The sequence below is a fragment of the Muscardinus avellanarius genome (genome assembly GCF_963383645.1).
Source record: "Muscardinus avellanarius genome assembly, chromosome: 1".
In the NCBI taxonomy this organism is placed as follows: Eukaryota; Metazoa; Chordata; class Mammalia; order Rodentia; family Gliridae; genus Muscardinus; species Muscardinus avellanarius.
The window spans coordinates 88,403,825-88,418,805 of NC_137786.1; the positions used below are offsets into that span (position 1 = coordinate 88,403,825).

The following is a 14,981-nucleotide window of genomic DNA, read 5'->3' on the forward strand; positions in this document are numbered from 1 at the left end:
CTCACTAAGTTGCAGAGGGCCTCACTAAGTAGCTAAGGCTGTCTGAGAACCACAATCCTCTGGTCTCAGCCTCCTGAATGCTGGGATTACAAGCGTGCACCATAACGCCTGGCTTCAATTTAAATTTTATTTCTCATTTTATTGCAGGGTAACTATGCACTGGCCTTAAATTATTTTACTTTGACATCTTGTAATTTTATGGGTATTTCTAGATATATATTCATTATTATTTATTTTGTTTCTCAGAGTCATTATGATCTTATGACTCACTATTTTCTTCAAGTTTGGAAAAATTCCAGCAACTACCTCACTATTGCCCTTTTATTATTCTCTCAACTTTATTTTTCCTATCAATCTATTCTTTTAACTGCTCTTTCATTTTATCTTTTTCATGCTACTAAGTCCATCCCTCATAACATCTTCTAATTCATTACTTTTTTCCTAACAGGTTTATTCACTCTATTATATAGTAGTGCATCCTTACAAAGATAACATTCCCACCTCACATAAGCTCTGCAATGAGACTTTACCATTCATACCAGGAACAGGATGAGTCTATATTCCCTCCCCATTAATCTGGGTCATTCCCATGATTGAGCTAACCAACAGACTGTGGAAAAATCAACACTGTGCTTATTACAGTCCTGTAAGAGTCCTGGCACTGTTGCTTTCAGAGTCTCTCAAGAAAATCATCCACTGTGCCTTAAAGAAGCATAACTACTGAGTGATGAGACATGATATGGAGAAAATCAAACTAAACAGTGAAACTCTGAGGAATGTGAGTGGAGACTTCAAGAATCATGTAGCCCAGCTTGGCCACCAGTGAACTAAATTAAAAAACATAAAATAGCATAGAAGCTTGGCAATTACTAAAAGAAAAGATAAAGCCAGCTCTCCAAATTATAGGCACAGGAAACAATTTCCTTGTTCCCCTCAAACTCAGGAAGTAAATCTAAGAATTAATAAATGGATGCTATCAAATTAAGACTTCCACAAAACAAAGGAAATAATCAAGAGTATAAAAAGAGATACTAGAGAATGGGAGAAGATCTTCACAAACTTCTACTCTGACAGAGGACTAATATCCAGAATATATAAAGAACTCAAAAATCTAACATCAAAATAACCCAGTTAATAAAAATAACTCAATTAATGAAGGACAATTGAAATAAATAAAAAAGATAGATGGCTAACAAATATACTGAAAAGTTTTTACATACTTGGCAATAGGAAAATGCAAATTAAAACTACACTGGAATTTCATCTTACTCCAGTTAGAAGGGCAAGCATAATAATATGAATAATAATAGATACTGGAAGTATATAGGTAAAAAGAAATATTTATGTACTTTTGTTGGTGTTGTAAATTAGTTACAACCACTTTGGAGATCATATTGTGGAGGAGGTTCCTCAAAATATTAGAAATGGAATCACAATATGACCTAACTATACCAGCTTTCCATATCTTTCCAAAAAAATTAAAAGCAGAACACAATAGTAACACATGCATAACCATGTTTATAGCAGCACAATTTACAATAGCCAAGCTATGGAAGCAACCTTGGTATCTACCAAAAGATAAACAAATAAAGAAAATGTGATATTTATACGCCAGGGATTTTTTTTTTTTTTTTTTTTTGGTAGTAATGGGGTTTCTGAAAGCCCTTCTAACTCCAGGCTACACTCCCAGACCTATTTTATACTTTTTATTTCGAAACAGGGTCTCTTAAGCCAGCGCGACTGGCTTTGAACCTGTGTGATCCTCCTGTCTCCGCCTCCCAAGCGCGGGGATTATAAGCATGCGCCACCATGCCCGGCCTACACCATGATTTTTACCTAGCCTTAATGAATGAAATTATATTATTTGCAAGAAAATGGGTAGAACTGTAAAGCATCATGCTAAGTTAGATCTGCTAGACTCATAAAATCAGAGGTGACATGTTTTCTCTCAAATGTGAAAGCTAGAGACAAAAAAAAAAAAGGAGAAAAGGAAGAAAATGAAAAGAAAAAGAGCATTTTCCTGAAAGGTCTTTTTTTTTTCCCCATACCTTATAGAGAAAACGAAGGAGTCATGGAAGAGTGTTAGGAAGGAAAGGGGGAAGGAAAGAGGAAAGATGGGTAAGGAATCAGACCAAACAATGTCATGTACATATATGAAAGTATCACATTCTCTCTTAAAATAGTAAAGTGCCAATAAAGGTTTTTTAAAATACAATGCACCCATGTGAACACTGCTCAAGACTGACCAAAATCAAGAGAAGACTGCTGTTGTCTAAAAGAATTAACTTTGGGGATAGTTTCTTCCACTAGATAACTAAAGGACTTACATAGTTTTCTGCACAGGTAAGTGACATATTTTATTTCAGTGACTATATTTCCATTTCTAAGATTTATAATCAATTTTATTTCATATCTACTTGTTTATTTCACATTTGTTCATGTTAATAAGTTATTTTAAAAATAAAATCCACACTTTATTCAACTTTTTTAAGACCTAAGCTTATTACTTTATTTTTTTTATTTTTTAATTTTTTATTGGTGCATTGTAGTCATCCATCCTAATGGGGTACAAGATGGTGGAGGCATACATGTACACATCATCCAATTAGCCCCATTTCCTCCCCCTTTCTCCTCATGCTTGGCTTAGTGACTGACATTGATATGTTTGTTAAAGTACATCATGTACATTAGAGAATTTCCCTCTTCCTCCTCCCATTTCCTCAGTTTGGTCACCTTATTTGCTCATCTATAGTATCTCATTCTTCATCCAGAGTTCCTGCTAGACTCATTTCTCCCTAGCTTTCACATATTAGGGAGAGCATCAATTTCTTACTCTTTGTGACTAATCTCACTTAGCTTAATGTTCTCCAGTTCCATCCATTTCCCTGCAAATGACATAATTGTGTTTTTCTTTATGGCTGAGTAAAATTCCATTGTGTACATATCCCAAAGTTTTTTAATCCATTCATCTGTTGATGGACATCTTGGCTGGTTCCATACTTTGGCAATGGTGAATTGTGCAGCTATGGAAGATACTCATGCATTAGTTTGGTGGTTTAGTTTCCATTCTTTTGGGTAGCTACCCAGAAGTGGCATTGCTGGTAGCTCATTTTTTTATTTTTATGTGGAACATATTAAAAATGTCATACATTGAGACTATGCTTAGTATCCGCCTCCCCACTTCCCCTTCCCTCTCCCAACAATGAGTGTTCAGGTTAACCATGCTATATTTATATTTTTACATAGATTTGGATGTAGCTCCTTCATTACTCAACCTCAACCTGCCTCCTCTCCTATCCTTCCATTCTAGCTTTGTTGAGGTTTTTCTTCCATTTTCTGGAGTCCCTAATACTTCCTAGTTTGAGCATATTAGAGAAAATATAAGTCCCTTCTCTTTCTGTACTTGGCTGAGCTCACTTAACATAATGTTCTCCAGGTCTTTCCATCTTCTTCTTAATGACATGATTTTGTTATTCTTTATAGCTAAGTAGAATTCCATTATGTGTACTTCCCATAATTTTGCAATCCATTCATCTGTTGATGGAGATCTAGGTTGGTTCCATATTTTGGCTATTACGAATTGTGCTGCTATGAACATGAGTATGCATATGTTACTATAGTTCTCTGATTTCAAACCCTTTGGAAAGATACCCAGGAGTCATAAAGCCAGATTGTATGGTGGATCCATTTCCAGTTTTCTAAAAAATCTCCACACTGATCTCCATAGTGGCTAAACTAGTTTGCACTCCCACCAGCAGTGTAAAAGAGTTCCTCTTTCCCACATCCTCACAAGCATTTGTTGTTATTTGATTTATTTATGCTTGCCACTCTGATTGGGATTGGATGGAATCTCAGTGTAATTTTGATTTGCATCTCCCTGATGGCTAATGATATAGAACATCTTTTCATGTGTCTATTGGCCATTTGTATCTCTTCTTTTTTAAAGTGTCTATTCATTTCAGTTGCCCATTTCTTGTTTGGATTGTTTGTTTTGCTAGTGTAGAGTCTTTTGAGCTCTTTGTATATTCTGGATATTAGTCCTGGATATAATACTTATAATATATTTTATATATATAATATATATATAATATGTAATATATATGTATATATATATGTGTATGTATGTGTGTATATATATATATATATATATATATATATATATATATATAACCAGCCAGCAATGGTGGCACATGCCTACAATCCCAGCATTTGGGAGGCTGAGACAGAAATAGCACAGGTTTGCAACCAGTCTCAGCAATTTAGTGATGTCCTCTGTAACTTAGAGAGACCCTGTTTCAAAATAAAATATAAAATAGGGTTTGGGTGCAGCTTGGGGGCAGAATGCCCCAGGGTGCAATCCCTAGCACCACAAAAACAAAACAAACAACAAAATCATGTTCCAAAACTCTCCATAAATTTTATATCTGAAGCCATTACTGAGCATAAAATTGGACATCTCTATTTGTATATCTCAAAAATCTCAAGTTCTCATATTTCTTGCTATGTTCTCACTGAAAATATACTTTTCTGTTTTTGCCATCTATTTAAGTGATGGCACAACTTAACACTTAGTACTTTGGAAGCATCTTGACTTTTCCCCATCTGCCCACAACCAATCAAAGCATTGTGTCATGTTGATTTTCTCTTTTCACTACATTTTCAATAAATATTTATTAAGTGATACTATGCTCTAGGCTGTATTCAAGCTGCAAGATGTTGTATTCCTACAAAAAAACAATACCAGATGACCTCCCCATAGAAGTCCAGGAGAATACTACCATGATGGTTTTGCAGTGTCAAAGAAGAGTGGTGTCTGTAGAACTGGGGGTCTGGTTGAAGTATTTTAAGAGTGAACCTTCAAAGCAGGAAATTGATTAAGATGGAGTGATCATAAATGACACAATTGTTTAAGATAAATAAACTGCTATTTGATAAGTGAGCTGATTGCCTAAGTGAACAGACTGTTATCTCAGATAAACTGATTTGCAGAAATTACCCAAGGCAAATACTGCAACTATGTATTAGTTTACTTTCTTATCTTTCTTGGGGAAATGTTTCCTGGAATAAAATACTAACTCATGTTGACACAGGTGGCCTCTGTTTTTGGTTCTAATAACTATGTCATATTGATGTAGATGTCAGAGGACATCTGTGTCTGAGGATTAAGGAACTTAACTTCTGGTGAGCAGGCAGCCAGTCTGGTGTTAATTTTAACATCACTTTACTAAAATTAACTTATTTACAAGCTACAACCAATGCAGAAAGTAATAGCTATTGGAATTTTCTTGAAGAAGTCTTTGCAATGGAGGCAGGACAAACTTTGAATGGATAAGTGAATGAAGGCAGTATCATTCAGGTAGAAGAAGAGGAATACGCAAAGTACTAGAGAGAAGAAATATCATGGGATCATTTCCTTTCTCCATGTGCTCTGAAGCTTTCCTCCAGGGCCTCTTGTTTTGTTTTGTTTTGTGTAATTTTTTCAGAAGCCTTCTAACTGATCCCCACTGTCACCAGTCTTGTACATACATATCTCACTTCACCCAGTACTCTGCAACCAATGATATATGTGTGCAAGGCAGTCATGTTATCTTTAGCTCAGAGTGGAAGTTGTGTGTGTCCTCCTCTAGGGAGGGAAAAGATGGTCAGAGAAGTGCCACTTAATTTGCCAGCTGAGTTGCTGCCCAGAAAAGGTGGAAATTTCTGACATTCCAGGGTGGAGTAGGGAGATTTATCCTTCTTTCTCACCAGTGAACCCAAAAGCAAGGAAGAGTGGTGAAGTAGGGTCTGGGTGGACTTTGCATCCTTTATTTTATCTAATCTCACTTCTCAGAAATGAGAAATAGGCATCCTTCCTTAGCCTCTCAACAAGTCTCCACAAGGACATTCCTCAGATGACAGAGTCTCCCTGGACACTCCCTTCTCACTCAGGCTATCTTCTTTCCACTTCTGTGCTTGGAGCTTTACTTCCTTCTCTCCTTCCTTCTTGGATAGTAGACATTTCTTCAGCAATTGTTAAGTCTCTTAGGCCTTGGAAATCTTTATAGCCTCCCAATTGTATGCTAAGGTGGCTGACTTTGAGTACAGAATCCATTTATATCTCCTACAGCTGGGTAAGAGAAAAAAAGTGAATTTACACTTCTGAGAATGAGGAAGTGACATTGGGTTTAATTATCTACTTTGTACTGTAGCTTAATTTTTACTTATTTTTGTTATTATCATTATTCTTTAGAGTTATATTTGGAAAAAAATAAGGCTTACTCTGTGATAAGTTGGGTCCTGCACTCATGTGACTTTGTGTCACATGACCTCTGCAGGGCAAGGGAGGGGCTGAAACCTCCGAGAGAATTGGGCGTTCCCACGAGTAAACCCTCATCTCGTGAGATGCATACCTTGAAAAGGAGAGCCCGCGTCCTCAAGCTTCGGACAGGTGTGCGGGCCCCACGGTGCCTCGCCCTGATCCCCGGGAGAGCCGTGCCATTAAAACTTTACATGCCATGTGTACCGGACCTCTCTCGTGTTTTTCACACTCCGCCGTACTCACTTATTTTTTATTTTACTCGCATTAATTTTTTATTTTACTTATCACTCTGCAAGGGTTAATCTCTAAAAGAAAATGAGATTGGGTTTGATTAACTACTTTGCACTGTAGCTTGATTTTGTTTATTTTTACTATTATTATTGTACTTTAGAGTTATCTTTTTAAATTTTCTATTGGTGCATCATAGTCACACATTTTAGTGGGGTACAAATGGTAGAGGCATACATGCACACATCACTCTTTTAGCCCTTCCCCAATTCTCTCCCCATTCCCTCCCCTTTCCCTCCTTCTCATGTTTGGCTTAGTGATTGACTTTGATATTTTCTTTGAAAAAAATTACGCTGCAAAGGCTAATCTCTGGCCAATAACAGTCACCAAGTCTCTCTATGATGTTCATATTTTCTTTTTCTTTTCTTTTCTTTTTTTTTTTTTTTGGTGGTACTGGGGGTAGAACCCAGGGGCTTTTCTACCTCCAGGATATTCTCCCAAACCTATTTTATACTTTATTTGGAAACAGGGTCTCACTCAGTTGCTGAGAGCCTCACTAAGTAGCTGAAGCTAGCTTTGAAGCTGTGCAATCCTCCTGTCTTAGCCTCCCAAGCGCTGACATTACAAGCATGTGCCACCACTCCCAGTGTCATTCATATTTTCTATTTCCTTTTCTAAAGTAATATTTAACATCATTATTATTTTTTCTTGTACTGGGGATTGATGCCAGCTGCTTTCTATCTCTAAGTTACAACTCCAGCCCCATATTTTTTTTTAAATTTTGAAACAGGGTCTCTCTAAATTATCTATGCTTTCCTTAGATCTGTGATTCTTCAGTCTCAGACTCCCAAATACTGAGGCTAAAGGAGTTTATCACTAAGCCCAGCTGTTTTTGTTTCTTTATTTTTGTTTTTAATGTCATCTATCTTCCTACCCAAGCTGAGTAACATTATAAACCATTTTTCCATTAACCTAGTTTTGGAAAGTACCTTATTCAATCCTTCCTTCTCAATTCCTGGTCTCCTCCTCCTCAAGTGTAGTGCAGGTAGAACTGTCCTTGATTTATTTAAATCCCTGAGCTTTCTTAATGCCTTAAAGAAGGGACATACCCATCTCCAAGGGCAGCCACTACTCAGCTCTCACCAATTGTTTTCATTAAAAAAATTAGTTCATTATAACAATTTTTAAAACTAACCAAGAAATATGGGGTCTTAAGTGAAATGTCTCCCTGGGTGTGGTGGCTCACTCTTGTAATCCCTGTGCTTGAGAGGTGGAGACAGGAGGATTTCAAAGGTTCAAAGCCAGTCATTCTGGCTTAAGAGACCCTGTTTCCAAATAATAAAGTATAAAAATAGGTCTGGGAGTGTAGCCCAGAGGTAGAAGGGTTTCCAGGAACCCCAGTACCACCAAAAAAGGGGAAAAAAAGTGAAATGTCTCTATTTTTAAACTTTGGGGGATAGAAACTAAAATAAAACAAAACAAATGGAAAACTCATTTTAAAGAATAAGCATATCTCCATTCTCTAGCTGAAGAATCAAGTCCAAAATTCCTATCAGAGTGTAGGCTCCTATGAAAAAAGCCTAGCGTAACTTTCCTCCAACTGACTGTAATAAAGCTAGGTGTGGTGGTACATGCCTACAATCCTAGTACATGGGCAGCTGAGACAGGAAGACCACAGGTTTGAGGACAGCCTCGTCAATTTAGGGAGACTCAGCTAGTGAGACCCTGTTTCAAAACAAAAAACAGAAAGATCTGGGGGTGTAGTTCAGAGGTAGAATGTCTCTGGGTTCAATCTCTAGTAACACACACACACACACACACACACACACACACACACACACACACGACTGCAAAGGTGTTATGGTTTAGATTCAGAATATTCCCCAAAGTTTCATGTGCTAAGACTTGGGAGGTGGTGGAAACTTTAAGAGGCAGGGCCTAGTAAGTGGTTCTTGAGCCATTGGAGGTGTGTGTTAAAGGCAGCTGTGACACTTTGGTCTGGTCTTTTTCTCTCTCCCTTTTTCACTTCCTGCTCATGAGGTGAGTGGTTCTGATCTACCATGTCCTTCCTTCATGATGTGCTGTCAAAGGCACCAATTTTTTTTTCCAGAACTGAAGATTGAACCCAAGGGCATTCTACTTCCGAGCTATCCCTCCAGCCCCAGTATTTTCATCTTTATTTGGAAACAGGGTCTCACTAAGTTGCAGAGGGCCTCACTAAGTAGCTGAGGCTGGCCGTGAACTTGTGATCCTCCTGTCTCAGCCTTCCAAGTACTGGGAATATAAGCATATGCCACCATTCCTGGCTAGCAACAGGATATAATGATCATAGGATCAAAAATCTCAAAAACTGTGTGCCAGAATAAACTTTTTATCTCATTATGATTTGATTGTCTCAGGTAACTTTTTTCTTTTTTCTTTTTTTTTTTTTTTTTTTTTTGCGGGTCTGGGGATGAAGCATTCAAACTCTGAGCTATACCCCCTGCCCTATTTTATTCTTTATTTTGAAACATGGTCTTCCTACATAACAGAGGGCCTCACTAAGTAGCTGAGGCTGTCCGTGAACCATAATCCTCTGGTCTCAGCCTCCTGAATGCTGGGATTACAAGCATGCGCCACCACACTGGGCTTCTCAGGTAATATCTATTAGAACAGAAACATGACTAATACAAGCAGTAATATTAGTTTTTAGAGTTCCTATTCCCTATGCCTTTTTTTTTTTTCGGGTGTGGGGATGGAACCCAGGGGCATTTGACCTCTGAGCTACACCTCCTGCCCTCTTTTTTTATTCTTTATTTTGAAATAGGGTCTCACTAAGTTGCATAGGGTCTTACTAAGTACCTGAGGCTGTCCGCGAACCTCGATCCTCTGGTCTCAGCCTCACGAAGGCTGGGATTACAAGTGTGTGTCACCACACCCGGCTCCCTATGCCTTTAACAGTACTATTTTCTCCATTCCAAGTCTTTTTACAAATATTTACTATTGGGTAAACTCTTATTCCTATATCAACCTCCTCTTTGAAGCTTTCCTGGCTCAACCTCTCCCTACCCACAGTCATTCTCTTTGCCATATTACTTCTGTACCTTCTACATATTTTATTATTGTTAGTCTACATTTATTGAATGCCTACTTTGTGCCAGAGATGATAAAAAACTTTTTTTAGGAAGAGTAAACTGGCTTACTTAAAATCACAATATTAAACCAAGAACCAGGATTGTAATCAAAATTTGCCATGTTCCAAATTCTGTGCATTACTTATTGACACATTCTATCTCTTACAAATTATTTTTTATATGAACTCTCTTTAACTCTTAGTTTGGATTAACTAACAATAGGAACAAAGTTTTATTCATCTTTGTATCACCAAGAACTCACATTCAACAGTTGTTAAACTAAAGTGAACTGCATTATAAATGCAAATCATGTCATTTTTATTCAAAATCACTGCATATTCTTTTCATTGATTACTTCTTTGTATTTATCTAAATATGTTTCCTTCATTTTAGATCCTTAAAAAGAGGTCCAATGTGATGTTTTTCAATTTCAGTATTCTCAAGAGGCAAGATTATCATCATTTTAGTAGTGATATATTTGATTCAAGCAATCATTTTCTGAACATGCTTTTGGAAACAGAATATTAGCTCTCTAGCTTCTAAATTTTAAATCTCAATTTAGCAAGAGGAGGCCCCAATTTTGGAAAGATTTTTAATCACTGATTTCAAATAAACACACTTGAACTACAGTTGGCATATCCCCCTATATTCTGAAAAAATTTTACAGATGGAATCTAATTATAATTATGTTTTTGCCTATAAAATACTGTTGTGTATTCTTCATATATGAGGCAGTGATCCAACTTACCCATAGTTGAGAAGACAAAAATACTCCTTGAGGTATATCCAGCAAGTAGAAACAATTTGTGCTCAACCATTTAACTGTCTCTCCAAAGTTTCCCACGAGAGCAAAATATATAGCCTAAGGGTTTGAAAGAGAAAACCTGACTTGATGGAAACTCCCAGTGGATGAGATCTATGAATCCAATCTTAATCCATCAGGCTCAAATCCAGTTTTTAATTACCTTTACTCTGCCTTAAGGAATTCAGAATATTCTTCTCCAGAAGGTTATCTAGAATTATCATCATACAAGGGACAGAGAATGGAGGTGTGATGGTGAGAATCTTAACTAAAAGGCCACCGTTCAGAATGCCAGGAGGACATATGGAGTTTCTTACCATGTGATCCTGAGCAGGCATCTCCATGATGGGCTGACTCCCAGCATCCCTTTTGGACCATCCTTGCCCCAGAAAATAGTTTTATTCCAGTGAAAGATTTGGGCCCGGAGTTCCCTCAGGGCCATTTATTTCTGAGAGTAAATTGAATTGCATGTGAATAGATTACTTCTAAGAGAAGAGATTGGCTTTGAAGTTTTCTAAGAGTAACACTCCTGAGATGCTGAAAATACTTTAGTCTCCATGTTTTGATAAAAAGTAAGGGCAGGTATCACATTTCAAAATGGAAAATGAAGTTCTTCAGCAGGGTGTCAAGTAGAACTATTCTCATTATAATATACAGTTAAATGGCTTCCATTCTCATCTTTAATCCAAGAGCCCAAGTAAGGTAAGGATTTGTCCCCTAGCCCACCCATTTACTCGTGCTCACTGGTGACAGGAATGTCTCACTCAGCCTTTTATCTTCTTCCACTGTTCTGAGAATCCGCAAAAGGGAGACTTCCTTACACATAATCAGTCATGTCTGAAACACTGCAAGTTCACTGTTCTAAATTTTATAAACTAAGAGGCAGGTGAAGTCATCCTGTTCTCTGAGATTCAAATAAAATTTGAGTTTTATTGAATAAGATGCAATGTCTCCAGATGTCTTCAGTAATCCCTGGGTTGCCAGAACATTAACATTGCTGCTACTGCTTGGAGTGTCTCACCCTCTCAGCCTGTCTCTAGACTGACTGTGCTTCCAAACCCCACTGAGAAACTCCCTGCACTGTGGTGATGGCCCACATTGTACCTCCCTGCAGTAGTTCTCAAAGTGTGGCCCAGGGACCCACAACATCACATGACCTGTAAATTTTCAAAAAATGTAGATCATTGGTCCTTAGCCCAGTCTTCCCAAGTCTGAATCCCTAGGTCCAGAAATCTGTGTTTTAAAAAGCCCAAGTAAGTCGGGCATGGTGGCACACGCTTGTAATCCCTGTGCTTGGGAGGTGGAGACAGGAGGATTGCGCAAGTTTGAAGCCAGCTCTGCTGGATTAAGGGACCCTGTTTCCAAATAAAAAGTATAAAATAGGTCTAGGAGTATAGCCTGGAGGTAGAAGGGTTTCCAGGAACCCCAATACCACACACACAAAAAAGCTCAAGTCAATTCTGATGCTCACTAAAATTTGAGAGTCACTGCTTTAGAACAAAACTGTTCAAAGTGTGGTTCATAGATCTCAGCATCAACATGACTGGGAGGATATTAAAATTTAAATTTAAATTCTCTGGCTGAATTCTGAATTTATAGAATGAGAACCTCAGGATTCTTCTGTAACAAGCTCTCCTGATGATTCCCATTCTAGTGAAAGTCTGACATGTGCTATCATAAAGCATTTCCCTTCACTGTTACTCACTCTGGAGGCTCCTCACCTTGTCTCTTTTTAGCACTGGAGCAAAGGGCCAGTGACTAGAGATATAGTTCCTTTGAATACCTTTATTCCCTTCTTTTACCCCCCCCACCCTTCATGCAGATGCTGCTAAGGTTCTTGATATGAAGAGTCAAACACTGCTAGAGCTTACTGCTGAATCCAGCCCATCCTGATCATTCCTTCCCATAAAGGAATATTTCTCTTGAGAGCTTAACAGCTTCCCTAAGGATTTTTTGACAGCTAAGAAGTCTTTGCCTGCTTATAGCACAAAGGAAAAGTTGTCTCTGGGATGAGGACTAGGTAGATGGAGTCTAACACACAAGAAGCATTGAAGAGTCCCAGCACTGAACCAGAACACCCTGTTACAAATTGAAGGATAGAAGAAATATTCAGAAAGGAATTACTAAGTGTGAATATGCTGTATTTGGGTTGACTTTGAAAGCTGTATTTGCTGAGATGGCAAATTTTCCACAGAGAAAATATAGAAACAGTAAGATACAAAGAATTCATTACCTCTCCAATTTATCTTTCCATAAAGGCACAGAGTGGAAGAAATGGATTCAAAATAACCCCAGGAGCCTTGTACACATCAGAATTATAGAATATTGATTTGGAAGGTTTAGAGGGCTGTTTTGAGAGCAAGCACTAGGTAATCATGAAGAAGATGAAACCAGAAGACAATCTGTTTTGAGTGACAAAGGCTTACAAAAATTGGGATTGGGTCAGCATAGAGAATTTCAGTTTGACATGCAATTGCATGTGTGGGGGTATTCTACCTCTGAGCTATACCCCCAGCTCTATTTTATTTTTACATATACTTTTTTGGAATTCATTGTAGTTTTACATCATATTGGGGTACAGAGTGTCAAAAATTCCATGCACACAACTTGTTGCCCTCCACACTAGGTGTCCCCCCTCTTCTTCACCCTGCATGTCCTAGAGATTTGAAATGACAATTTATATGCATTCATAGTAGTATTTACATATAATTTTATTGGTGCATTGTAGTCTCACATCATAATGTAGTTCAGAGTAATAGGAACATATATACGCATAGCACTTAGGGAGCTTCCCCCTGGCTTTCTCACCATTCCTTCCCATTCTCCATACATGATACTGAGATTGGTATTGATAATTTTACATGTGCACACAGCACTGATGGAAGTGTTTGCTTCATTAATTCTCCCTCACAACACCCTTTCCTAGACCCCTTCACAACTCCACTGTGGTTTGTCCTCCTTTATATAAAGTCCCTCTTATATTCTAATTACTTCCTAGCTTTCACATATGAGAAGAAACATATGCCCTTTCATTTTCTGTGTCTATTTTATTTTAAAACAGGGTCTTACTAAGTTACAATGTGCTGGCCTTGAACCTGTGATTTTCCTGTCTCAGCTTCCTAAGTACTGAGACTACACTACTGTGCCCAGCTCACATGCAATTTAATGACATAGTTATTGCTAGTAGTTACTAGTTATTTCCTAGTAGGTAATTTTCATACAATATCTCATATTGTATGAAATGTTAGCGTCATAGTTAACAGATATATCCTATCATTTTCAATTATCAAGCTTCTAAGAATATTATAGAGAAACTGCCAAATCAAACAGTGTTTTGCACAGCCAGTCACTTGCAGAATATTTAAATTTGAGTCTGGCTTAAACAAACCATCATGAATCCCAACTTTAATTATGTCTGTATTCCTTCATCAGAATTCTGGGCACACTTAATGAGTATATTAAAATAGCCTAAACTAAATTAGTATTAGTTGGTGTTGGTTGGTGTTTATTGGAAAAGTAAAAGAAGTTTACCAAAATAATTCCAGTCAGTATTTTCTCAAATTTATTTCTTTAACTCCTTGTCTATTTTTCCCATATTTCATAATGCCTTCCTAAAACTTTTCAGAAATTCATTTTTATTTTATTTATTTTTTGTGGGGGAGTCTGGGGATGGAAACCAGGGGCATTCGACCTCCGAGCTACACCTCCTGCCCTATTTTTTATTCTTTTGAATACCGGGTCTCACTGAGTTGCAGAGGGCCTCACTAAGTAGCTGAGGCTGTCTGCAAACTGCGATCCTCCAGTCTCAGCCTCCCAAATGCTGGGATTACAAGCTTGTGCCACCATGCCCAACTCATTTTTATTTTTCATGAAAATGATTCTGATTTAAGAAAGCAATAATGTTTCATGTAACACAGAATGATAGAATTTTCAGCCTAAGCACATGTACTGTTTTTATTAGCAAAGTAATTTTATTATTTGGGGTATATAAATGAGAAAAATTTGCATAACTCAAGAAAGAAGGGAAAGATGGCCAATTAGGATACACAAATTATTTTCCCAGAACTCCAAAGAGACAGGAGTTATTAAAAACAACCATAACAGTTTTTTTTTTTCAAAATGGCGACTGAGGGACACAGTACTCCTCAGTAGCTGAAGCAAATAAAACTTCAGATACTTAGAAAGCTGTGTCTTAATCAACAATAAAAAATACATACCAGGAACCAAAACAAATCCTGGTACCTCGGGGGAACTCTGAACTTGAAGAAGAAGAACATAGACCCGGACACCGGACCAGCTGCAAACGCTGATCGGCGGCCGCGGGCTGCTTTCGCGGGCCCGCGGAGCTGCCTGCCCGATAGCCCCGATAGTCCCGCAGCAAGATAATCCGGGACTGAAAACAGCGAGCAGCTCCCACGTCAGAATTTTGTGTGCCCACCAGCGACTGGATCACAACAGCATAGAGACTCCCACGAATCCTGGACCAAGAAAGACAGGTACCTGCGGGCAACGGGAAGTGCGGACCCTAGCGTGCGCTGCA

General features: G+C 38.0%; 1 pseudogene across 1 annotated transcript in view; it reads right to left on the reverse strand.

The window, feature by feature from the left end:
- LOC308272033 (nuclear migration protein nudC-like) overlaps positions 1-14,981 on the reverse strand; it is a 104,850-nt pseudogene that overhangs the window by 68,398 nt on the left and 21,471 nt on the right. The gene's annotated exons all lie outside the window — the stretch shown is intronic.